The sequence below is a fragment of the Euphorbia lathyris genome, chromosome 2, assembly GCF_963576675.1.
Source record: "Euphorbia lathyris chromosome 2, ddEupLath1.1, whole genome shotgun sequence".
Classification (NCBI taxonomy): domain Eukaryota; kingdom Viridiplantae; phylum Streptophyta; class Magnoliopsida; order Malpighiales; family Euphorbiaceae; genus Euphorbia; species Euphorbia lathyris.
The window spans coordinates 2366127-2393505 of record NC_088911.1 but is presented as its reverse complement, the minus strand read 5'-3'; the positions used below and the strand labels follow the sequence as shown (position 1 = coordinate 2393505).

At 34.8% G+C, this 27379-nt stretch overlaps 2 non-coding genes across 2 annotated transcripts; both read left to right on the top strand.

The window, feature by feature from the left end:
* The first annotated feature begins 5089 nt into the window (after positions 1–5089).
* TRNAL-AAG (transfer RNA leucine (anticodon AAG)) lies at positions 5090–5170 on the top strand. The gene has a single exon. It is a non-coding gene; the product is annotated as a tRNA-Leu (tRNA).
* Positions 5171–18829: 13659 nt separating this feature from the next.
* On the top strand, positions 18830–18910 carry TRNAL-AAG (transfer RNA leucine (anticodon AAG)). The gene has a single exon. It is a non-coding gene; the product is annotated as a tRNA-Leu (tRNA).
* The last annotated feature ends 8469 nt before the right edge of the window (positions 18911–27379 follow it).

Sequence of the window (27379 nt, the reverse complement as noted above, 5' to 3'; positions counted from 1 at the left end):
TCATTTACAATAAGTTTGTATCCTGCAACAATTGACTATAGGACACAAAACCCCAACATAACATCCGGTGCTCGGTCCTCCCTAGGAATAAATCGGACCACTACCTGATTCTTCTTGCCTGCAGAGTTGGAGCTGTACGTATTGGTAGGTTCAGATTCCTTTCTATGTGGACAACACATGAATCGCTGCACAGGTTGGTGTCTGAGCATTGGACTGCCTGCTCTACTTCCCTCCCCCTGGCTCAACTACTTTGCCATAAGCCTAAAACTCTTCATCCCAAGCTCCGTATCTGGAATCGTGAGGTGTTTGGAAGGGTTGAATGCAACATTGATGCTGTAATGAACAAACTGGAGGAGGTTCAGATTGGCATCGCTGAGCAGGGATTGAATGAAGCTTGTATGGTTCAAGAAGAGGAAGCTAAGAGGGATCTTGAGCTTCAATTACTCAGACAAGAGATGCTTCTCCGAGACAAAAGCAGGGAGAAATGACTTAATCTAGGAGATCGCAACTCCAAGTTCTTTCAGCGGTCTGCAAAGATTAGAAAGGTGCAAAACTCTCCAGCCTTATGATTGATAACTCTATCATGTCTGATGAGAGTACGATTGCACAGTATGTGGTTTCTTACTATGAATCGCTTTTCACTGGGGAGTTAAGACATATTAATTATGAAGCTATTAGCTCAGTAATACCAAACACGGTGACTGACCTTGACAATGAGGAGCTCACTAAGCCTCCGATGAATGGCGAAATCAAGGATGCTGTGTTCAGTATGAATAGAGACAGTTCGCCGGGTCCGGATGGGTTTGGGGGGACCTTTTATCAGCATTGTTGGGACATCGTGGGTCCGGACGTATGCAAAATGGTTCTCAGCTTCTTTGATTCTGGTTATATGCTCCCCGGAATGAATTCCAGCATCATTTTGCTGATTTCCTAGGTTAAAGGCACCAATGAGATTCATCATTTCAGACCGGTTGCAATGGGAAATTTCAACTATAAGAGCATCTCTAGAATCCTATCTGACAGAATTGCCCCTATTGCTTCCAGAATTGTATCTGACAATCAATTTGGTTTTATAACTGGTAGAAGCATCCATCATTGCATAGCAGCAGCTTCGGAGGGTGTCAACCTTCTTAAAAATAAATGTTTTGGGGGAAATATGGCGCTAAAAATAGACATCAGAAAGGCGTTTGACACCTTGGACTGGAATTTCTTATTAGCGGTTCTGGACTCCTTTGGATTCTCGCTGAAATTCAGAAACTGGATTCTTGAGATTCTTAGATCAGCTAGAATCTCAATTGCTATTGGAGGTGGCATCAAAGGCTTCTTCAGCTGTTCTTGTGGGGTTAGGCAAGGTGACCCGCTTTCCTCCATACTCTTAGGGCTTGCGGAGGATTTCCTGGGTAAGTGGATCTCCAAATTGATTGACAAAGGCAGTTTTACACCCATGAGGTATACCAATAACACTGTCTTTCCTTCTCATCTCCTCTATGCTGACGACATGATGATTTTTTTTGTCAAGCATCGTTAAGAAACATGAAGTGCATCAAGGAATTTTTCAGTCTCTATGAATCATTATCTGGACAGGCTGTCAATTGGGATAAATCACATGCTTATTTTGGCAACTTCATTAATGCTAGCTAATCTATTAGGAATTCGGATTGGTTCACTTCCATTCAATTACCTTGGTGTTCCGTTGTTTCAAGGGGCTCCCAAATCATGTTATCTGCAGCCTATCGTCGACATGTTCCTTGGTAAATTTAATCTCTAGAAAGGTCAGTCCCTTTCTACTGCAGGCATGCTTACTTTAATTAAATCATCATTGACGGGCGCCCTGGTGCATTCGTTCTTGGTTTACAAGTGGCCCGGTGATCTAATCACACTGATTAACAAGGCTATCCATAACTTTCTATGGACTGGGGACAGGGATAAAAGAAAATTCATTACTGCTTCTTGGGATATCTGCTGCAGGAAAATTAAGCATGGTGGGTTGGGTATAAAAGACCTTAAACTGTTTAATAAGGCTCTTCTGGCTAAGTTTTGCTGGGATTTACTGCAGGGAAATGGTTTCATCATCTCATTGCTCAAAGCAAGGTTCTTGGATATTTTGGGATTGGAGAAAAGGTTCATTACGAACTCCACCATCTGGTCTTCTTTAAAATCAATGTTCACTGCTGTCAGAAACGATGCTATTTGGTGGTTTGGAGATTCTTCCTGTCTGAATTTCTGGATAACCAGATGGATAATTCCGACTGTCGCGAATCAGATGGACATTCCAAGAAAAATACAGGCTTCTCTCTACAGGCCTTTGCATGAGTTCAGGGTCAATGGAAGCTGGTCTAATCTGAATCTCCTTCCCATTCATATTCAAAATAACATCAGAGAAATTGCAACGTTTGGGGAAGATGATTGCTGCATATGGCAGCCTGCTGATTCCGGCGTCTTAACGGCCAGCGAGGTTTATGATAAGCTCCATCGGGGCCAACTCTCTAGTTGGAGTAAGTTGTTGTGGAACCAGTTCATTCCTCCCAGGCGAGCTATAATATGCTGGTTGTTTCTGCATGGTAGACTGGAGGTTCAGGAATTGTTGCAATCTCGTGGGATCGCCCTGGCCCAGAGATGCGAACTGTGTAGGGAAGCGGGTGAGAGCTTGGAGCACTTGTTCTTCAACTGTCGTATTTCACAGCTTCTTTGGCGTATGGTTTGCGGTGCTAATTATGTGCGTTGTCCGGTTTTTAATGCCAGTAGTTTTTGTGATCAGATCAAAGGGGCTCAGGTTAATAAATACGCGAGGAAAAAATGGTTTTTCTCGGCTGTTACTTGTATCTGGTATATTTGGTTTATCCGCAATAGAGTAATTTTCGAGTAAGATCTCCCTTCAATCCAAAATCTAGGCTACAATCTTATGATGTTAATTAGGGAAGGTTCCTTAAGTGGGCTTGTGTGTCCACGACCGCCTCCTGAATCGAATTACAGGGTTGTTCAGTGGATACCCCCTCCGACCGGATGGATGAAAGTAAACACTGATGGTGCCTGGGAATCGAATGGATGCGATGGGACTGGAAGAATTTTTAGAAATCATCGTGGCTTCGTGACTAGTTGTTTTACGGTGCCCCTGCAAAATTCAAATGTTCTTATCGCCGAGCTTCAGGCGATCATCTTTGCGGTGAGTGAAGCCTAGGAGAGGAATTGGAAGAATCTGTGGATTGAGTCAGATTCTGCATATGTAGTTAATATTCTTAAACAGCAATCCCGGGAAGTGCCTTGGAGAATCCGGAGGGAATGGTGCAGCTGTCTGCAGAAACTTCCTGGGATGAATTGGAGTGCTACTCACATTTTTAGGGAGGGAAACCAAGCAGCGGATCATCTTGCTAGCATCGGTCAAAATGCAAATTCCCGGTTATGGTGGAGCATCCCTCCAGACTCTTGTCAGAGTTTTGTTTTCGATGATATTTGTAACGTAGCGCGCATACGTTTTCTTTAGTTTTGCTTCTGTCTTTAGTTTATGATTCTTTTTATTTTTTCTCCCCTTGTATTCTGTTTTCATTTTTTTAATAATATTCGGGTTGGGGGCTGTGTCGGGGGTGCCAACCTCGTTGGGATGTCTGACCTGCCCTCGCGTCCCAGCTTTCAGTAAAAAAAACTAAAATACGAATTCATTAAGTTAATTAACCACCCTGAACCTTAATTTTTCGGAAAGATGAGGCTAAAACCATTCGTAGTAGGGACAGTTCCAACTACAAAGTACCGAGACAATTCATGATAGAGGTGGTTCTGGAATCTAGTGACCTGGCCCCCTTATCTCCGCCCTTTGTTCTCACCCACATCTCCTCACTTCCTTCAAATCCTTTTCCCTCTAATTTTGTTCCCAACAATAACAAGTTACATGAAGTGATTAAACTTGGAGAAGGACATTTGAAAGGTTCGGACGATACTTTTATGGAAAAAAATGACATTTAAAAGCAGACATGGTTGGATAAAAGAATGCATAAAATTGAAATCTGGTAAAGTTGGATGAACATAGAAAGTGATCAGTGGTGAATATAGGATTGTTCAGTTGCGGGGCCGATTTTACACGTGGTGTGTAATTTTAATGGAACATGAATGAATTAATCTGCACTTTCCAATGTTTGGGAGAGTTTAACTACCGAGATGGTGATCGAACAAGAGATTAATTAATTCTTGTTTGAAAATCGCAATTCTTTTATTCCAACATTGTGATTCAAATCATAAACTTGACATTCTTTTACTATTGATTTTGCAAATTTTGGATTGGATTATTCAGTCATAGGGATTGTATTCTATTCTATTACAATAATGAAGATTCATAATGTTCGAATATATGATGATTGTTCAAGATTATCTTATGTATATATGTCAATGGCGTTCCGCTCAGAATCTGATCTTGGAACTTTTTGCAGATTGTTAATGAATCAAGGTTTTCTTGCTCTTGAATTGCTAATTGGATTAGGCTTCAAGAATCTGTTGAACACGAATTAAGTTCTTTCTCTCTCTACACTGTTTAATGAAATATGAAGAATTAATCTCCATATGACTAATTTTCAAGAGCAGAACTTGAATTCCGTACATTTTCTTATGTTCAATTGATTTTAGAGAGAGAAAAATTGAGAGCAGAGAGAAAGAAGAAAAAAATAAGAAATAAAGAGAGATGAAAAAGATGGTTTAATTGATTTTTATTTTTTATTTTTAGGTTTGTTTGTGATAATTAGATAATAAACGGTTAATTTATAAAATAAATAAATATAAGGACCAAATTAACTCGTTTTCCTTTGACTTTTAACACCGTTAGTCAACTTGGTATGTGTTTGCTAACGGAATGAACATCAATATACTATTTTGTAAACTTTTAAACGACAAACGTTCCAATCGAAAACAGGTGTAACCATAAGGTTTATTTTTATACTTTTCCCTAAAAAATTTGCAAATATTTATACGAGGTTTTTTCCATTTGTAAAGATAGATTTTTTTTAATTAAAGACATCCAGATTTACTTACAAATTTGCATATTATGTTTCCAAGCAAGATCAATTTTAGTCCTATGTTATAAAAAAACTTAGAAAAATTCATCAAAGTTGAGATGGCCGAGTTGGTCTAAGGCGCCAGATTAAGGTTCTGGTCCGAAAGGGCGTGGGTTCAAATCCCACTCTCAACAATTTATGTTTTGAATTTTTAATTTGAAAAAGTGAAAGTTAGCTTAGTGGTAAACTGTTTATTAATCAACTTTTAATATTCAATAATACTAATTGGTATTTTCCAAAATTATATGGATTTTAAAGGTTGATTAACGGATATTCGTGCACGAATCAACATTCATCAACGTTTATTATATTTCTGTTGCATCACTAAGTGTACGAATGACGTGATGTACAAAGTGACTCGACATATTATAAACTTAAAAAGGATCTGAATACACTTTTTATAGTAAACTATTATTTTAGGTAGCTTCTTAATTAAATTTTTTTAATAACTTTCTCATTTTGTTGAGAAAAAAATCCAAAAATAAGGAATTCAATACACTTACATGACTCCTAAAAATGCTAAATCAAAATCTCTACACCTACACACTAACTATTACTATGAAATACCATAAATACCCTTGAAAGAACATGAAAGTATGCATGCCCCATATGTCATTATCAAGTACAATAATATATTTTTTCTTAAAATGCGTTGCTTAAAAAGTATAGTATATGAAAGATGTGGAATTAACGGATGTTTATTTCAGTTTTCCAGAGCAGTGTTTAATGTTTCATTCCAAATCGCAAGAAAAGTAGTGTTTAGTGAGGTTTATACGATAGCAGCATTTAACATTTTTTTGTGTGGAAATATCAGTCGTTTTAGAGCTTTTCGTTAAAATTTGTTTCGATATATTTGATATTGACAAAACTATCCTTCTAATTTCTAAACATTTTCTGTTTTAATATTATTCATATTTCTATAGCATTATTATCGAAAGAATAAGGTTTTGACCCATCCAATAAAATTATTATTATTTTCTTAAAAAAAATTATTATAATGAATTTTTAGGGAAAAGTACACCAATAAATATGGTGGTTTGATTGGTTTGCAAATACAATATTCATGGTTTAAAAGTTGGCAACCAAGTACCATGTCATTCATTTCGTTAGAAAAAACAATCCAAACTGTTAGCACCGTTAGAAAATGATGATTTGGTAATATTTGGTGGTTTCTCATTTTTTTACTTTTTATCTTTGTCAACGAGCTGCGATCTAAAGTCAACAAGGGAATTAAAGTCAAAACGCATGAAGTCGGTCTTAATTGACTTCTCGACGAGCTGGCTAGAGACTGCTCGACAAGCTAGATGCAATTTCATAATTAGAAGAAAAGCTCGAATCTGCCTAAATGTCTCCAATACCTTCCTTACTCAATCCCAAGTCAAATATGGTAAGAAAAGGAAGCATCCTTGAAATCTCCAAAACCTTCCTTTACTCAATTACAAATCAAATATGGCAAGAAAAGGAAGTATCTTTTGAAATTCTCTCACGCCTTCCTTATTTAATTTCAAATCAAATGTGGTAAGAAAAGGAGACATCCTTGAAGGCTAAGATACTTATGTGGGTTTATTTTTTGTAATTGGGAGTCTTGGACTCCTATAAATAGGAGCCTTTTCTAATTGGTAAAGATACAATTTTAGAGATATGTTCTTGTATTGCAATTTAGCTAGAAGTTTATTATGGATTTGAAGTTTTGTACTGTTCAGTTTTTCCAGCTTTATTCTAGTTTAGTGAGGGCCAAATTATTCCATAATTTGCACCTTGCAAAACTTAGACTTTGTTTTTTTTAACCCATTTGAATTTTGTGTTCTCAAGTTACAGTAGCGTAAATCTGGATCCTGAATGGCTAAATGAATTTGGTCATTCACCGTTAGATCTAAGCTCATTAAAATTCTACGGTGGAGATTGAATGCATCCTAAGGTGTAGATTTAATAAGTCCAGATCTAACGGTGAAAGACCAAATTCATTTGGTCATTCAAGGTCCAGGTGAACGCTAATTGAATTCCTTCTTTTTCATCTTCATTTTCTTCCTTTTAAAGAATTCAATTATGAATAAATTTAATTCTCAGTTGAATAATTTTGTTTATTAGAATTTTTTTTAGTTTGTTTGATTTCTCGATTTGAGTCTCGTCAGACACCATTTAAGTGGATTCTCTCATCATTAAAGCTTTGTACGTACACTATTAAAGCTTCTTCAATATTCTCTATAAATAGATTTAACTTTGTTTTGCATTTTAATTTTCCAACTATCCCTAAATATCATCTCTCAATTGAGAAATATGAATAGTGAAACCTCATAGTTGGGTAAATATGAGGTTTCATTGTTCATTCTCTACAAATTAAATTAAAGAATGAATATTTTAATGGGTTTTTTTTGTTTTTTTAGTATAAAAATAGATTTAAGGTAAACAAATTGTGCTTTTATCTGTGTATTTTTATTTATTTTGGATGTTGTCAATGAGTTGTATATTTTTTTGAATGTATATTATACTTTTTTATAAACAAATGTATATTATACTTTTAATATTATAATTTTACATAATTTCACAATATATCTATATTAATTTATACAATGTAAATTTATATTATTTTATTACATTTAGTAATTTTACACTAATAATTAGAAAATAATTAATATTGTATCATCAATTCATTAAATATATTAATTCAATTTTTTTTCAAACATGATTCAACATATATATATATATATATTATAATTATGATCAATTATTTTTATTTCTTATAATATTGTAAGTATTTGGATATATAAGTTGAAACACGTATGTGACATCCCTAAAACCCTAACATATACATCTTCCCACATTCATATATGTTTTCATAATTGAATACATACATTTTAGATTCATCGCATTGTCATTAGAAGTTTCATATGCATAATGCGATTACCGTGCGATTAGTAGACGATTAGTGTATCGTTAAGATGTGACGATTGGTTAATGGAGTTAGGACTTAAATGAATGAATGAATGAATTCATATGTCCTAAATTGATTAAGTTACACTTTAGGAGGGCTGAATTTGAGGTTTGTGAGCAAGCACGAGGTGTCACCCCAATATTAAGACAAAATACACCTCTTCATTTGCCAAATGATGTGCACAACTCATTCTTTATCTATTCCAGCCACAATTTCGACCAAAGCTTCAGCAAAACCTTCCTTGTTCATACCCTAAACCTCTCCAAAGAAAACTCTTCCAATTTCTTCCATTTTCGAGTCAAACAAGTCAAGTTAGGAAGCATACTAGGTGATAGACACGAGTTGCAGGTTAGTATGTTGTTTTAGCTTGTTTTCTATGAGTTTGAGATTCTGAAATACCTAGGTATGATCATAGGATTTGTTGTGGATGAGTTGTGATGGAGTTTGTTGAGTTTTTGTGTTGTTTAAAGTGGTTATAGGCTGTCCCAATGAAAGATATGTATCAAGTGCCCTAAACAGAAATTTAGGGTACTGCTTTCAGTCATTTTGGAGCATGTTTTTCATATTGATATTCTTCGAATTTGAAGATACATAAAGAATAACATATGTTTCTATATGTGTTATGAAACCCTCTGTAAAATATGGGATTTTAATTCCATATATAGATGAAGAAAACCTAGATGGAACATGACTGCCTCGAAATTGAATGTCATGTGAGGCAGCCATGTTGATGTAGCATTTTGAGGACCTTAGAGTCATAATTTGAGAACGTTTATTTATACAAAAGTGTTCCTAACTACTTGAAGTATATGTATGTAAAAGGATTTGGCAATACATTGTGTTTAGTATGAGCTAGGTTGAGTGAATTATGGTAGATGCAAATCTGGATAGTCTGTTTCTTGGCAGGAAACAGGACAGAACCATTTTGCATGCCATATATTGTGTAGAAGTGATCTTCACATAAATTTTGGATATGTTATACCCATATATGTCTAGTTTCAGTAGGTTCAAGAATCAGGGCATTTGGATTTATATAGAGAGAGTTATGGCAGAATGTGTGCAAGTAGGTCATGTGATGATCTAAGACAAAAGGATTAGATTGCATGAACTTTGTGGCATTAGTGTCTTGTAAATCATATAGCATTCCTTAGTTTATATTTTCATTAAGTTTATGTTAAGGCTAATTGGATCAATGTTATGTGACATTAGGAGGGCAAGGTGCAATTGAACGCACAACCGATCGTGTTGAATAGATCGAACCAAGTGCGACGGTAAGCATATTGCTTATATATGTGTATGACTGTATTGTGCCTTGTGACTTGTTGAGTGTGAGATGTGGTTGAATCTGATGTGAATGAAGTGGATAATGTTTGAGTGTTTATGATACGTCATGATTGATAAGAAAGTGTTATGATTGAGTATGTTGCAGTGTTATGCGTAAATACGGCATGTTAAGCCTTGTGCACATACTAGAACTGAATAATGGTTGGATTATAAATGAATATAAGCTTGCTTAGATGGATATGTGAAATGGTCCAAGTTGAGAGTGATATCCGAATATTGTGAGCCGGAAGCACATGTGTTGAGATATATGAGTACGTGAGTGAGTGTAACTCCTCCGTAGCACAGATGATTGTATTCCGAATTTAGTGAGCCGGAATACAGATTGGGCCCAAGGACCATTTTATATATATTGTCTAAGTACAGCAAGGCCTTTCTAAAATAAGTATTACTATAATAAGTGAAACAGGTGAATAAAGTCTACCTTGGTATTGATGATATATTTTGATTTGTGCTCTTTACATTACTTTTGTATATACATATATGCGTAATATGTTTATTGAGTAGGCAGCTCACCCCTTGCCAACAGATTTTACAGGTTAGGTGGAGTTCTTCTTGCTTAAGGTCGCACCAGCAGTGTCAGTCCATTCTCATCTAGGCATTTTGGAGTCTTGTGAATGTACTTTTGTTTTGTAAATCCTCTGTGTAGGATAATGACTTAAACGTGTATTGTAAATTATAAATGCTTTCTCTTATGTATAATATGTAAAATTTATATGAGATTGAAGTTTATATGATTGAGAATTGAAAACATGTCTATGACTGATATTGTGTGAGATATCATGTGATCCAAATGAGGGGGTTACATTTAGTGGTATCAGAGCGGGTCTACTTTCCTAGGGATTTGGTTGTGTATGACTTGTTTTGGATTCCTAGGGTAAGACCACATAATCATATTTTCTTATCCTAAAGCATGTTGACATGGTCATGTTTCATGTAGGGTTATGGAGTCTGATGGTGAGAATGGACAATCCGGTCATATGTCTAGTCATGGTTCAGTTGGTCGTGTTCATGAGTCTGGGGGCTCAGAACATATAGGAGCTTCAGAACATGCAGGGTATCCTCAGGGTTACAACCAGTTTGAACAGATGATGGGAATCTATTTGGCTCAAGGTCAGCCTCAGCCACGTGTTCAAGCTCGTCGAGATGCGCCAATCTTTGATAAAAATTTTGAAAGGCTTAAAAAGATGGGTGCAACAGAGTTTGAGGGTAGCACAGATCCTGATATAGCTGATAAATGGTGGGCCAAGATTGAAGATGTACTTGAGAACACAGAGTGTCGTCTGGACTCAATGGTCAAATATGTTTCTAATCTTTTCACTGGTGAAGCTTTAGAATGGTGGAGATCTATAAAAAGGACAAGAATTAGAACTGAAATAACATGGGATATTTTCAAGAAGTTGTTCACTAATAAGTACATGTCAATGATATACAAAGATAGGAAACAAACAGAGTTTTTAACCCTTATGCAGGAGGATATGTCTGTGGCTGAATACGAGCTTAAGTTTAACACTTTAGCCAAATATGCACCTGCAAATGTGGCTACAGAAGAAGCAAAATGTCGCAGGTTTGAACATGGTCTACACCCAGATGTTAGAATGGGGATTCATGCACATGAAACGAGCTTTAGATTGTTAGTAGAATCTGCACTCAGAGCGGAGGAAATTGTGAAAGATAAAGAACAACTTTTTGTAACTAAAAGGGCTAGATTTGATACAGAGGGTCAGTCTAGCAGGCCAACAAAGAGAGGTGGATTCTCAGTTTCTTCTAGAGGCTATTCTCAACAATTTAGAGGTGGTAGTAGTAGTATCCATCGTGGTGGGACTAGATCACGGGGCGGATTTGGAGATGTTTTGAGTAGTGCTCCATCCGTTGGTAGTAACAGATTTTCAGGTGGTCGGTTTAATAGTGGGTATAGAAGAGGAGCGAGGACACCATCTTTTCCAGCTTGTCAGACATGTGGACGGGTACACAGATGTGAGTGTTGGGGACCTTCCCTGGTTTGTGGTAGATGTGGCCGATCTCACACAGGAGAGTGTTATGGTTCATTTAAGAAGGGTACATGTTTTGAGTGTGGAGAAACAGGCCATTATCGTAATGATTGTCCCTTACTAGTTGATAGAGGAGAGAGAGTTCAACCTCAGTCTAATATAGGAGGTGGTGCAGCTGGAGTGGATAGAGGCAGAGGCAGAGGTCGAGGAGGAGGTAGAGGGGGTAGACATGATGCTCCTATGGGCGGACAGACACAAACTTTACCACGAAATAGAGCCTTCAATATGACGAGGGGTGAAGCTCAAATAGCACCAGAGGTTATATCCGGTACAATTTCTATCCTTGATACCTTAGCTTTTGTTTTGATTGACCCTGGATCCACTCATTCATACATAACACCTGAGTTTATATTGAAAATAAATGGGAAGGTAGAACCATTAGGATATGATGTGGGAGTTATCCTGCCAGTTGGAAATAATGTTATTGTAAATCAGGTTCTGAGAGATTGTCCTATAAAAGTGAGGGGAAGTGAGTTCCCTATAGATTTAGTAGTTATGGGGTTTAGAGAATTTGATATTATTTTGGGAATGGATTGACTGTGTAAATATGAAGCTAAAGTTGATTGTTGTTCAAAGGAAGTTGTGTTACATTTTACTTCAGAGTCAACTGTGTTATTTGTTGGGGAGAGAAAGGTTGTGCCGTCTTGTTTAATATCTGCAATTCAAGCAATCAGATGGATTAGAAGTGGGTGTGAGGCATATTTAGCTCATGTTGTGGATACTAGGAAGGATGGAGGCAAATTGGAGAATATTCCAGTGGTGAGAGATTTTGCAGATGTATTCGTAGATGAACTACCAGGATTACCACCTCATAGGGAGATTGATTTTCCTATTGAGACCATGCCAGGAGTATCTCCTATATCAATTGCTCCATATAGAATGGCTCTAATGGAATTACAAGAATTGAAGAAACAAATAGAAGAACTACTTGAAAAGGGGTTTATACGACCTAGTACTTCACCGTGGGGAGCACCTGTATTATTTGTGAAGAAGAAAGATGGTAGTATGCGACTGTGTATCGATTACAGACAATTAAACAGAATGACAGTGAAAAACAAGTATCCATTGCCTCGAATTGATGATTTGCTAGATCAACTTAGAGGAGCTCGTCATTTTTCAAAGATTGATCTAAGATCGGGCTATTGGCAGTTGAGAGTTGCCGAAGCTGACATACCTAAAACTGCTTTTCGTACAAGGTATGGTCATTTTTGAGTTTCTTGTGATGCCTTTTGGCTTGACTAATGCTCCTGCAGCTTTCATGGCATTAATGAACAAGACTTTTTAGCCATATCTAGATAAGTTTGTTGTGGTGTTCATTGATGATATCCTAGTGTACTCAAGAACTGTGGGTGAGCATGAACAACATTTGAGAATTGTTTTGAAAATTTTAAGAGATAATCAGATGTATGCAAAGCTGAGCAAATGTGAATTTTGGATGGATGAAGTTGTATTCCTTGGTCATGTGGTGTCAGGTGAAGGGGTTCAACCCGACCCTTCCAAAATTAAAGCCATTGATGAATGGGAACCACCAAAGAACGTTACAGAGCTTAGGAGTTTTCTTGGGTTAGCTGGTTATTACAGGAGATTTGTAGAGGGGTTTTCTCTGATTGCAGGTCCATTAACTAAATTGCTGAGAAAGGGCGTTGTATTCCAGTGGAATGATAAATGTCACCAAAGCTTTGAGGAACTAAAGAAGAGATTGACTTCTGCACCAGTGTTAGTGTTACCTTCTGAAGGTGGTGGCTTTGTTGTTTATACAGATGCCTCGGGACAAGGTTTGGGATGTGTTCTAATGCAAAATGGGAAAGTCATTGCATATGCTTCTAGGCAACTGAGACCTCATGAGATGAATTACCCCACACACGACTTAGAGTTGGCAGCAGTCATCCATGCATTGAAGGTATGGAGACATTACCTATATGGGGAGACATTTCAGATTCTCACTGATCACAAGAGTTTGAAGTACATCTTTACACAAAAGGAGTTGAACCTAAGACAAAGGAGATGGATTGAGCTATTAAAAGATTATGATTGTACAATAGATTACCATCCAGGAAACGCTAATGTGGTTGCAGATGCTTTGAGTAGAAAGAGTGTTGATATTATGGCTAGTATGAAGAGTTATAGTTTAAATTCACTAGTGGAGATGCGAGCCATGGATGTGCAATTAGAAGTAAATGAAGTAACAGGTTTGATGGCTACACTACGGGTAAAACCAGATTTGAAAGAAAGGATCCAAGAAGCACAATGGCATGATCCTTATTTACAGAAAATGTGAGATCGTGTACAACAAGGTAAAAGACCTGATATTTCTGTGGAAGATGATGGAACTATGATGATAGGTAGTCGATTATGTGTTCCCGATGTAGCAGATTTAAGATCAGAAATTCTACAGGAAGCACATAATTCTCCTTATGCTATGCACCCAGGAATGACAAAGATGTACAGAAATTTGAGACCTTTTTACTGGTGGCCTACAATGAAGAAAGATGTATCTGATTTTGTTTCCAAATGTTTGACATGTCAACAGGTTAAAGCCGAACATCAAGCTCCCGTGGGAAAACTAAAACCTTTAACCATACCAGAGTGGAAATGGGAGAGGATCACTATGGATTTTGTGATGGGATTACCAAGAACAAGGCATAGACACGATAGTATATGGGTGATAGTGGATAGACTTACGAAATCTACTCACTTTCTACCGGTTCAACAGACAGACTCGATGGATAAATTGGCTAGACTTTATGTGGAACAAATTGTGAGATTGCATGGAGTACCTATATCTATTGTTTCAGATCGTGATCCTAGATTTACATCTAGATTTTGGGGCAGTTTACAGCACTCCTTGGGAACAAAATTGCATTTCAGTACAGCTTTTCATCCACAGACAGATGGACAATCAGAAAGAACTATTCAGACCTTAGAGGATATGATGAGAGCTTGTGTTCTTAATTTCCAAGGTGAGTGGGATATACATTTACCTCTTATGGAGTTTGCTTATAATAATGGTTATCATTCGAGTATAGGCATGGCACCTTATGAGGCATTATATGGAAGACCGTGTAGAAGCCCTATATGTTGGGATGTTGAAGGAATGAGGCAATTAGAAGGACCTGAGTTAGTCCAGGAAACGGTTGAGAAGATCAATGTCATAAAGAAGTATTTAAAAGCTGCACAGGAACGTTAGAAAGCTTATGTGGATCAGCACCGAAGGGAGATGGAATATAAAGTTGGAGATACAGTGTTTTTAAAAAATATCCCCATGGAAAGGAATAGTTCGTTTTGGTAGAAGAGGGAAGTTGAATCCAAGATACATCGGGCCTTATGAGATCATTGAGAGAGTTGGACCATTGGCTTATAGGTTAGCTCTACCACCAGAATTGTCTTTAATACATGATGTATTTCATGTGTCAGTATTAAGAAGATATAGATCAGACCCAAGTCATATGATTCCTGAACCCGAGATTGCAATAGTGAACACAGACTTGACTATTCGTGAGCAACCTTTGGAGATTTTGGGACGAGAAATGAAACGACTCAGAAACCGTGAAATTCCAATGGTTAAGGTGAGATGGAGTCATAATCAAACACTTGATGAGGCAACTTGGGAGGTGGAAGAAAATATGAGGACACAATATCCTTACCTATTTGAAGCTTCTGGTAAGTGAATTTCGGGGACGAAATTCTTTAAGGGGGGAAGAACTGTGACATCCCTAAAACCCTAACATATACATCTTCCCACATTCATATATGTTTTCATAATTGAATACATACATTTTAGATTCATCGCATTGTCATTAGAAGTTTCATATGCATAATGCGATTACCGTGCGATTAGTAGACGATTAGTGTATCGTTAAGATGTAACGATTGGTTAATGGAGTTAGGACTTAAATGAATGAATGAATGAATTCATATGTCCTAAATTGATTAAGTTACACTTTAGGAGGGCTGAATTTGAGGTTTGTGAGCAAGCACGAGGTGTCACCCCAATATTAAGACAAAATACACCTCTTCATTTGCCAAATGATGTGCACAACTCATTCTTTATCTATTCCAGCCACAATTTCGACCAAAGCTTCAGAAAAACCTTCCTTGTTCATACCCTAAACCTCTCCAAAGAAAACTCTTCCAATTTCTTCCATTTTCGAGTCAAACAAGTCAAGTTAGGAAGCATACTAGGTGATAGACACGAGTTGCAGGTTAGTATGTTGTTTTAGCTTGTTTTCTATGAGTTTGAGATTCTGAAATACCTAGGTATGATCATAGGATTTGTTGTGGATGAGTTTTGATGGAGTTTGTTGAGTTTTTGTGTTGTTTAAAGTGGTTATAGGCTGTCCCAATGAAAGATATGTATCAAGTGCCCTAAACAGAAATTTAGGGTACTGCTTTCAGTCATTTTGGAGCATGTTTTTCATATTGATATTCTTCGAATTTGAAGATACATAAAGAATAACATATGTTGCTATATGTGTTATGAAACCCTCTGTAAAATATGGGATTTTAATTCCATATATAGATGAAGAAAACCTAGATGGAACATGACTGCCTCGAAATTGAATGTCATGTGAGGCAGCCATGTTGATGTAGCATTTTGAGGACCTTAGAGTCATACTTTGAGAAAGTTTATTTATACAAAAGTGTTCCTAACTACTTGAAGTATATGTATGTAAAAGGATTCGGCAATACATTGTGTTTAGTATGAGCTAGGTTGAGTGAATTATGGTAGATGCAAATCTGGATAGTCTGTTTCTTGGCAGGAAACAGGACAGAACCATTTTGCATGCCATATATTGTGTAGAAGTGATCTTCACATAAATTTTGGATATGTTATACCCATATATGTCTAGTTTCAGTAGGTTCAAGAATCAGGGCATTTGGATTTATATAAAGAGAGTTATGGCAGAATGTGTGCAAGTAGGTCATGTGATGATCTAAGACAAAAGGATTAGATTGCATGAACTTTGTGGCATTAGTGTCTTGTAAATCATATAGCATTCCTTAGTTTATATTTTCATTAAGTTTATGTTAAGGCTAATTGGATCAATGTTATGTGACATTAGGAGGGCAAGGTGCAATTGAACGCACAACCGATCGTGTTGAATAGATCGAACCAAGTGCGACGGTAAGCATATTGCTTATATATGTGTATGACTGTATTGTGCCTTGTGACTTGTTGAGTGTGAGATGTGGTTGAATCTGATGTGAATGATGTGGATAATGTTTGAGTTTTTATGATACGTCATGATTGATAAGAAAGTGTTATGATTGAGTATGTTGCAGTGTTATGCGTAAATACGGCATGTTAAGCCTTGTGCACATACTGGAACTGAATAATGGTTGGATTATAAATGAATATGAGCTTGCTTAGATGGATATGTGAAATGGTCCAAGTTGAGAGTGTTATCCGAATATTGTGAGCCGGAAGCACATGTGTTGAGATATATGAGTACGTGAGTGAGTGTAACTCCTCCGTAGCACAGATGATTGTATTCCGAATTTAGTGAGCCGGAATACAGATTGGGCCCAAGGACCATTTTATATATATTGTCTAAGTACAGCAAGGCCTTTCTAAAATAAGTATTACTATAATAAGTGAAACAGGTGAATAAAGTCTACCTTGGTATTGATGATATATTTTGATTTGTGCTCTTTACATTACTTTTGTATATACATATATGCGTAATATGTTTATTGAGTAGGCAGCTCACCCCTTGCCAACAGATTTTACAGGTTAGGTGGAGTTCTTCTTGCTTAAGGTCGCACCAGCAGTGTCAGTCCATTCTCATCTAGGCATTTTGGAGTCTTGTGAATGTACTTTTGTTTTGTAAATCCTCTGTGTAGGATAATGACTTAAACGTGTATTGTAAATTATAAATGCTTTCTCTTATGTATAATATGTAAAATTTATATGAGATTGAAGTTTATATGATTGAGAATTGAAAACATGTCTATGACTGATATTGTGTGAGATATCATGTGATCCAAATGAGCCAACACAATTGGAATAGACAACTGACTGGAACACTTATGAGAAACTTGGGGATTGACATTGAAAAACAAAAGGTGGCATCTTTAACCTTCTGGTGCTTTCTTTGTTGCCTGAGTGACATTGGATCTTTCTGCCCTTTCCACCATTCTTGCCATGTCAAATACCTCTTCAAATAAAGAAAAACTACTGCACCTCAACATCTCATGAAACTTAGGCAGAGTTCCACATAGTATGATGATAATGAGAACATGAACAAGTGGCTTATCCTGGAGGAGCATCATTATGTCCTTCCATCTTTCAAAGTAACCAGTGAATGACTCGTTAAGCTCTTGCTTAATTTCGACCAAATCTATCATGGTCGTCTTCCTAGGAATGTTGCATTCAAACCTCCTAATAAATACCATAAAAACCAATCCAAAATCTTGATGCACATCTTTAGGCACTTCAAGGTACCACTAGAAAATTTTCACCTTCTAGAATGGAAGCAAACATGGTAACAATATCAGACCTTGTGGCACAATCACAAGGTCTGAGATTGTTACCATGTTTGCTTCCATTCTAGAAGCTGAAGCTTTCTAGTGGTATCTTGAATTGCCCGAAAATGTGCATCAAAAGATTTTGGATTGGTTTCCGCAACCTTTATTAAGAGGTTTGAATGCAACATTCTAGGAGGGTAACCATGACAGATTTGATCGAAATAAAGCAAGAGCTTAACGAGTCATTCACCGGTTACTTTGAAAGGTGGATGGATAAGATGATACTCCTGTTGGATAAGCCACTTTTTCTTGTTCTTATTATCATCCTACTATGTGAAACTCTCCCGAAGTTTCATAAGACGTTGATGTGCAATAGCTTTTTTCATTTGAAGAGGTATTTGATGTGGCAAGGAGAGTGGAGATGGTGGAAAGATCCAACATCACTCAGGCAACAAATGAAGCACCAAAAGGTTGAAGATGCAACCTTCTGTATTTCAATGTCCAATGTTTTGTTTTTTTGGATTGTGTAATTAAACTATTTACCCATTCAATGAAAGTTTATTTTTTATTCCCCAAGTTTCTCACAAGTGTTCCAGTTACTCATCTATTTCATTTGCGTTGGCTCATTCTCACGTAGTCTGTCATGTCAAAAATAAAAAAAATATAACAAAGCATCATACAGTATTCATGTCATCCATATCATTTATGCATAGAGGTCATAGGCTTCCCCTAATGTGCGCTGCCTATTTTAGGTGTGTTTGGTAACTCGATTTGGTCACCTACAGATAAAGGCCATTTAAGATAAAATATAAAACAAATCTCATATTTTTAATTTTATTAGTATAAAAAAATTGCAAATATTTATACGAGGTTTTTCCAATTAAAGATTGATTTTTTTTAAATTACAAACATCTCGATTTACTTACAAATTTGCATGCTAGTTTTAAAGAAAGATCAATTTTAACCCTATTTTATAAAAAAAATTAGAAAAATTCATCGAAGTTGAGATGGCCGAGTTGGTCTAAGGTGCCAGATTAAGGTTCTGGTCCGAAAGGGCGTGGGTTCAAATCCCACTCTCAACAATTATATTTTTTGAATTTTAATTTGAAAAAATTGAAAGTTAGCTTAGTGGTAAGATGTTTATTAATGCTTTTGGTATTCAATAATACTTTTTTCTTTTGGACGAAAGAATATAATCAATGAATCAAATCAGAACAAATGGCTTCCTACAACCAAGATGGGGCAGAAAAAGACACGAACTCGCTAGCATTGGACAGGGCATGTCGTGCTACAACATGGCCCCCCTGTTCGATAGGCGTAGAGAAAAACACTATAAAATCGTGTCGACAATTTAAAAGAACTTTGCAATCCTGTAATATAGAACCGAACTTTGACAAATCTAAACCAACAACATTTACACTATTAACCACAGACAAATAGTCACTTTCAAAAATTACGTTGATGCAGTTTAGATGGACTGGCCAAATTGGTATTTTCCCAAATTATATGGATTTTGAAAGCTAATTAACGGATATTCGTGCACGAATCAATATTCATTAACGTTTATTATATTTCTGCTGCATCACTAAGTGTACGAATGGCATGATGTACCAAATGACCCGACATATTATAAACTTAAAAAGGATCTCAATACACTTTTTAGGGTTAATGTATAAAAATACCCTTAACATTTTAGGTCAAGAGAAAATTTACCCCTAACATCTAAAATGATGCAATTTTATCCCTAATGTTGGTAGCCAAGATCAATTTTACCCCTAATGTTGATAATTTTGGTCAATTTTACCCCTATTATAAAACACGAATATTTTTATTCCTTATTTTACACCAATTGCATATTAATTCGTTCCAAAAAAAGATTTCATGTTTTTTATAATTTAATAATAGAATTAGAGATTAATATTTATAAATTTGGTGAATTTTTTGAATTTGTTTGTCCAATTTGTACAAAAGACATTATATTTTTATTTTTTATTTTTTTTTCACATCCCAACATATGTTTGTGATTTGTTACTCATAAAATGACGCACGTGTGAAGTATAGATGACAAGATTCATGTCCAAGAAAACAATTTGATGAATTATTTCTCAAATTTACCCAATTTATCAACGTTAGGGATAAAATTGCTCTTGGTTCCAATGTTAGGGGTAAAATTGCATCATTTTAGATATTAGAGATAAAATTTCTTCTGATACAAAATGTTAGGGGTATTTTTACAACTTAACTCCACTTTTTATGATAAATTATTTTAGGTAGCTGCTTTGACAATTATAAACTTTTAATAACTTTCCCATTCTGTTAAGAAAAGAAATCTGAAAATTAGGAATTCAATGTTGCACTTACATGACTCCTAAAAAATGCTAAATCAAAACCTCATACACCTACACATTAACTATTACTATAAAATGCCATAAATATCCTTGAAAGAACATGAAAGTATGCATGCCCCATATGCCATTATCAAGTACAAGAATGTATTTTTTTTTTCTTAAAATGTGTTGCTTAAAAGTATAGTATATGAAAGATGTAGAATTAGCGGATGTTTGTTTGAGTTTTTCAGCAGTGTTTAGTATTTCATTCTAAATCGCAAGAAATGTAGTGCTTAATGAGGTTTATACGATAGGAGCATTTAACATTATTTGTGAAACTATCAGTCGTTTTAGAGCTTTTCATTAAAAACTGTTTCGATATATTTGATATTTACAAAACTATCCTCCTAATTTTTAAACATTTTCTATTTTAATATCATTCATATTTCTATAACATTATTGTCGAAAGAATAAGGTTTTGCCCCATCCAAAAATTATTATTATTTTCTCAAAAAATTATTATTATGAATTTTTAGAGAAAAGTAAATAAATATTGTGGTTTGACTGGTTTGCAAATATAATATTCGTGGTTTACAAATTGACAAACGAGTACCATGTCATTCATTTCGTTAGCAAAACAATCCAAACTGTTAACGCCATTAGAAAATGATGATTTGGTAATATTTGGTCAAATATTCAATGGGTGTTTTTGTGGTTCCTCATTTTTTTACTTTTTTCTTTGTCAACGAGCTGCGATCTAGAGTCAACAAGGGAATTAAAGTGAAAGCACATGAAATCAATCTTAATTGACTTCTCGATGAGCTGGCTAGAGACTGCCTGATGACAAGCTAGATGTGATTTCATAATTAGAAGAAAAGCTCGAATCTGCCTAAACGTCTCCAATACATTCCTTACTCAATCCCAAGTCAAATATGGTAAGAAAAGGAAGCAGCCTTGAAATCTCCAAAACCTTCCTTTACTTAATTCCAAATCAAATATGGCAAGAAAACAAAGTATCCTTTTTGAAATTCTCTCACACCTTCCTTACTTAATTTCAAATTAAATATGGTAAGAAAAGAAAGCATCCTTGAAGGTTAGGAAGATACTTATGTGGTTTTTTAGTAATTATGAGTCTTGGACTCCTAAAATAGGAGCCTTTTCTAATTGGAAGAGATACAATTTCAGAGTTATGTTTTTGTATTGCAATTTAGCTAGAAGTTTATTATTGCTTTGAAGTTTTTTATTGTTCATTTTTTCCAGCTTTATTCTAGCTTAGTGAGGGACAAATTATTCCATAATTTGCACCTTGCAAAACTTAGACTTTGTTTTTTTATTCCATTTGAATTTTGTGTTTTCAAGTTATTATTAATTGAATTCTTCTTTTCATCTTCATTTTCTTCCTTTTAAAGAATTCAATTATGAATAATTTTAACTCCCAGTTGAATAATTTGGTTTATTAGAATTTTTTTTAGTTTGTTTGATTTCTCAATTTGAGTCTCGTCGGACATTTTTTGGGTGGATTCTCTCTCCATTAAAGCTTTGTGCATACACTATTAAAGCTTCTTCAATTTTTTTCAAAAATGATTCAACATTAATATATATATATATATATATATATATATATATATATATATATATATATATATATATAGGAGAGATCAGGTATGACACAAGCCTTATTGTGTGACAAGGACCAATTTTATAATTAACTAAGGGAATGTGGCAAATTTGTAAATAAAAGAAAGTGAAATTGTTTTATTTTTTTTCTTTAAAATGCAATTTAAGATCCCAGAAACTCGGGTAAAAAAATTTCCGGTGAACGGAATCCGGCGATCTGTTTTTCTGTGAGAAAACAATATCCAGAAAATTCTCAAAAAATTTCAGAAAATGTAAAACATTATTCTGTGAAACTTTAATTCGTGACTCAAAGTGAGATTCCTTACGGTTTATTCCCAGATCAACGAAATCTGGCGGTTAGATGAGCGTTTTCCGATAAAAAAAACCGAAATTGCCCAGAAAATTCTCAAAAAATTCCCGAAAATGTAAAACATTATTTGGATAAACTTTAATTCTTGAGTCGAAGTAGCATTTCTTACAGTTTAGTCCCAATAAAACTTTTTCCTTAATTTTATCTATCCATTTTACATCATTCAACAATTTATTGGGTCAAAACCGTAAGAAATACCGCTTCGACCCAAGAATTAAAGTTTTTTAGAATAATGTTTTACATTTTCTGAAATTATTTGAGAATTTTCTAGGCACTTTTTTTCTCGCCAGAAAACGCCCACCTGGATTCCGTTCACCGGAACTTTTTTTACTTGAACTTCAAGGATCTTAAAATGACTGTCTAATTTAGACGAGTCTAATAGTATAAAAAATTTCGAAAAACGAGATTAGAAATGTCAGAAAAATGTATTTTAAAGAAAAAAATAAAACATTTTTCTGTTGGAACAATATAAGTAGGATAAAAAAACGTGTCCAGAAAATTATAAAAAAATTTCAAAACATGTAAAACATCATTTTAAGAAACTTTAATTCTTCGCTCAAAGCGAGATTCCTTATAGCTTTGACCCAATAAATTATTGAAGCATGTAAAATGGATAAAATTAAGGAATAAGTTTTATTGGGACTAAAACGTAAGAAATCTGATTTTGACCCAAGAATTAAAGTTTTTTAGAATAATATTTCACATTTTTTGAAATTTTTTGAGAATTTTATGGACACTTTATTTCTCGCCAGAAAACACTCACCCGGATTCCGTTCACCGGACTTTTTTTTACTTGAGCTTTAGGGATCTTAAAATGACCGTCTAATTTAGACGAGTCTAATAGTATAAAATTTTTTGAAAAATAAGGTTAGAAATGTTGAGAAAATGTATTTTAAAGAAAAGAAATAAAACAATTTTCTGTTGGAACAATATAAGTATTATGTTGGAACAAATGGTACACTGATTTGGAACAATGTAAGTAGGACAAAAAACGTGCCTAAAAAATTATCAAAAAAATTCCAAACATGTAAAACATCATTTTAAAAAATTTTAATTCTTGGCTCAAAGCGAGATTCCTTACAGTTTTGACCCAACAAATTGTTGAAGCGTGTAAAATGGATAAAATTAAGGAAAATATTTTATTGGGACTTAACCGTAAGAAATTGCTCTTTGACCCAAGAATTAAAGTTTCTTAGAATAATGTTTTACATTGTTTGGAATTTTTTGAGAATTTTCTAGGCACTTGTTTTCTCGCCAAAAAACGCTCACCCGGATTCCGTTCACCGGAAATTTTTTTACTTGAGCTTCAGGGATCTTAAAATGACCGTCTAATTTAGAGGAGTCTAATATTATAAAAAATTTCGAAAAACGATGTTAGAGATGTCGGGAAAATGTATTTTAAAGAAAAGAAATAAAACAATTTTCGCTATCCTCTCTTTCATTTTATTTACAAATTTGCCACCTTGCCCTTTTTAATTATCATCAAAACTACGTAGTTTTGTTATGTCACACAATAAGCTCTTTGTCACACCCTAACACATTGTCACACTAGATCTCACCCCTATATATATAGGGGAGGGATCAAGTGAAAACCTCCTCTTATGTGAGGACACTTGCTTATGGTGAGAACACTCAAAACTACGTCGTTTTGAGTATATAAATCAATAAAAATCAGTAAAAAAAACACTAAATGCTGCTAGTGGGGGTCAAACTTGGCACTTCTCATCTACACTCCACCCTACTTACCACTGAGACAATTGTTTCTCTTATGTATTATATCACACGCTGCTTAATATATCATTGTGCTAGTAGCTTCTATTGTTTAATATTTGACACATGCACTTGTTAATATCGATTAAATATGTATAATAATGAATTATTAATAGAAAAAAATAAATGTGTACAATAATGAATTGTTAATAGAAAAAAAATGTGCATAATAATGAATTATTAATAGAAAAAAATCTAAGAACATGCTCCAATTTCTTATTTATTTAATTCCTTTATATTTTTATAATTTATGTTATATAAGAAAATATATTTTTTAAAACATATGTTAGAACATATATTTTAACTTTTAAAACACGAACTATGAAGTTTAAAACGTACGCCATGTTTTTTATAACATACGTTATGTTTTTTAGAACATGTGTTATGCTTTTTCAAACATGGGTTATAATTTATATTATAGAAAAAATGAAAAACGATCCAGATATCTACTGATTTTTTTAGAACATTATACTTAATTTTTGGAACACAAACTATATATTTTTTAAAACATACGTTAGAACATATATTTTAACTGTTAAGAAACGAACTATGAAGTTTAGAACGTAGGGTATATTTTTTAGAACATACGTTATATTTTTTAGAACATACGTTATATTTTTTAGAACATGTATTATATTTTTTCGAACATGAGTTACAAATCATATTATAGAATAAATGAAAAAACGATCCAGATATCTACTGATTTTTTTAGAAAATTATACTTAATTTTTGAAACACAAACTATAAACTTTAGAACATACGTTATGTTTTTTAGAACATACGTTATGTTATTTAGAATATGAGTTTTTTTTAACAAAAAAAATGGTCCATATATTTACTATTTTTTTAAAACATTATACTTAATTTTTAGAACACAAATTATAAAGTTTAGAACATATGTAACAATATTTAGAACATCATCCTTAACATTTTAAAACATAAATTATAAAAATATAGAGGAATTAAATAAATAAGAAATTAGAGCATGTTCTTGGATTTTTTCTATTAATAATTAATTATTATGCACATTTCTTTATTTTATATTAATAATCATTATTATGCGCATTTAATCGATATTAATAAGTGCATGCGTCAAATATTAAACAATAGAAGCTACAAGGGCAGTGGTATATTAAGCAGCGCGCGACATACTATATAAGAAAAGTAATTGGCTTAGTGGTAAGTAATGTAGAGTGTAAATGAGGAGGTCTAGGTTCGAACCACTTAAGTAGCAACAGTGTTTTTTGTTAATTTTCATACTCAAAACGACGTAGTTTTGAGTGTTCTCACCATAAGGAAGTGTCCTCACCTAAAAAAAGGTTCTCACAAGAGCCCTCTCCTATATATATAAATTATTATCAATTATTTTTTATTTATTATAATATTTTAAGTATTTTAAATTATTGAACTAGAAAAAATTGAAATGATTAATCCCCTAAATCTTATGTGGAACATATTTGGATATACATAAGTTGAAACACATATCATTTTAGAGAGGGGTCGGTCATATTATTACGCCAAGTATAAGAGCCCCTAATGTATACATCCATTTTTAGCAGTTAATGGAGATATCGGATTTTCGATCACTACACCTCTAATGTTATCCTCTAACACTGGGATCTGTCCCTGAGAACACTTTGACGATCAAGTTAGTACCAGGAAGGGAAGACAAAAGATCAATGAACAATAAGAGAGAGAGAATTTGAAATTGTTTACCATTAATGAGGTCTTACTATTTATAGGAGTTGGGCATCTGGTCCATTATCCATAATACCTTTGGGCTCCAGTTAATTAGGTCGAATTCCTACTAGGTTTGCCCTATGTACGGGCTTAGAGGGCTCTACTAGACAGGGTTGGCTTATGGGCCTACATCCCTCATCAGTTAGTCCACCCCCCAACATGTGGTGTATGGACCATTTGATGTGAGGGTCCGCAAGGGAGAGTGGAGAGTAGTGGATGAGCAATTATTATCAATTATTTTTATTTATTATAATATTTTAAGTATTTTAAATTATTGAACTAGAATTAATTTTAGTATAAATTAATAAAAAAGAAAAAATTGAATTGATTAATCCCCTAAATCTTATGTGGAACATATTTGGATATACATAAGTTGAAACACATATCATTTCAAAGAGGGGTCGGTCATATTATTACGCCAAGTATAAGAGCCCCTAATGTATACATCCATTTTTAGCAGTTAATGGAGATATCGGATTTTCGATCACTACACCTCTAATGTTAGCCTCTAACACTGGGATCTGTCCCCGAGAACACTTTGACGATCAAGTTAGTACCAGGAAGGGAAGACAAAAGATCAATGAACAATAAGAGAGAGAGAATTTGAAATTGTTTACCATTAATGAGGTCTTACTATTTATAGGATTTGGGCATCTGGTCCATTATCCATAATACCTTTGGGCTCCAGTTAATTAGGTCGAATTCCTACTAGGTTTGCCCTATGTACGGGTTTAGAGGGCTCTACTAGACAGGGTTGGCTTATGGGCCTATATCCCTCATCAGTTAGTCCACCCCCCAACATATGGTGTCTGGACCATTTGATGTGAGGGTCCGTAAGGGAGAGTGGAGAGTAGTGGATGAGCATGTCTAGTTTCTAGTGGCTTGGGTCCATCTAGGTCAATATACAACCTAAAACTTAAGCTGGGGTCACTAGAGGCGTCTCCATATCTGGTAACACCTTCACAGATGTTCCTCTATGTTCAGGAGACTTCATCAATAAATGTCATATACTGGTCTGCGATGGTGTCTTTTTCAATTTGGTGATAAGAACATCCTCTTTCTCATTCGCCACAAGTGTGGCAACTGGAATACACGACTGACTGGAAGAATTATGAGAAACTTGGGGAATATAACTAAAAACAGGAAGCATATGAAATAAAAACAGGAGGAACCGAAGTAAGCAATAAGTGAGCCCGCTCAAGAGCCGAAATGTCCAAAATCGGAACATACCCTTGGTAGGTGGACATGTCATAATCGGCTAATTCACCCCGTGCTCCCAAAACAATTGCAGTGATAAAATTACCGAGAGGGACTTGAATGGTATGAGCCCTCGAAGCACGAAATAAATTGTCAAATAGCATACCGATGCTATCAACCCTCAAACCCTTAAACAAACAATCCAAAACAAACAAATCCCGAACTTGAATTTTTGAGCTCTCAACACGACCAAATAATGAAAAACTCAGAAATTTGTGAAAGAAGAACACACAATTGTCCTTAATCAACTTGCTTGAAGTATTTTTGGAGTTAAAATATTCTTGATCCGAAAGAGTTTACCAAATAGAGTCGTTATCAAAATCCTTAGGCTTGTCATAGAAATCACGAGTAGGGAAACCAAACATATTCCCCATAGCCTCATAATCGATGGTATAGGTGATACCATTATTTCTAAAGGAGATTGATGTCTTCTTCTTATTCATGGTCAAAGTGACCAAAAATTCTACCAC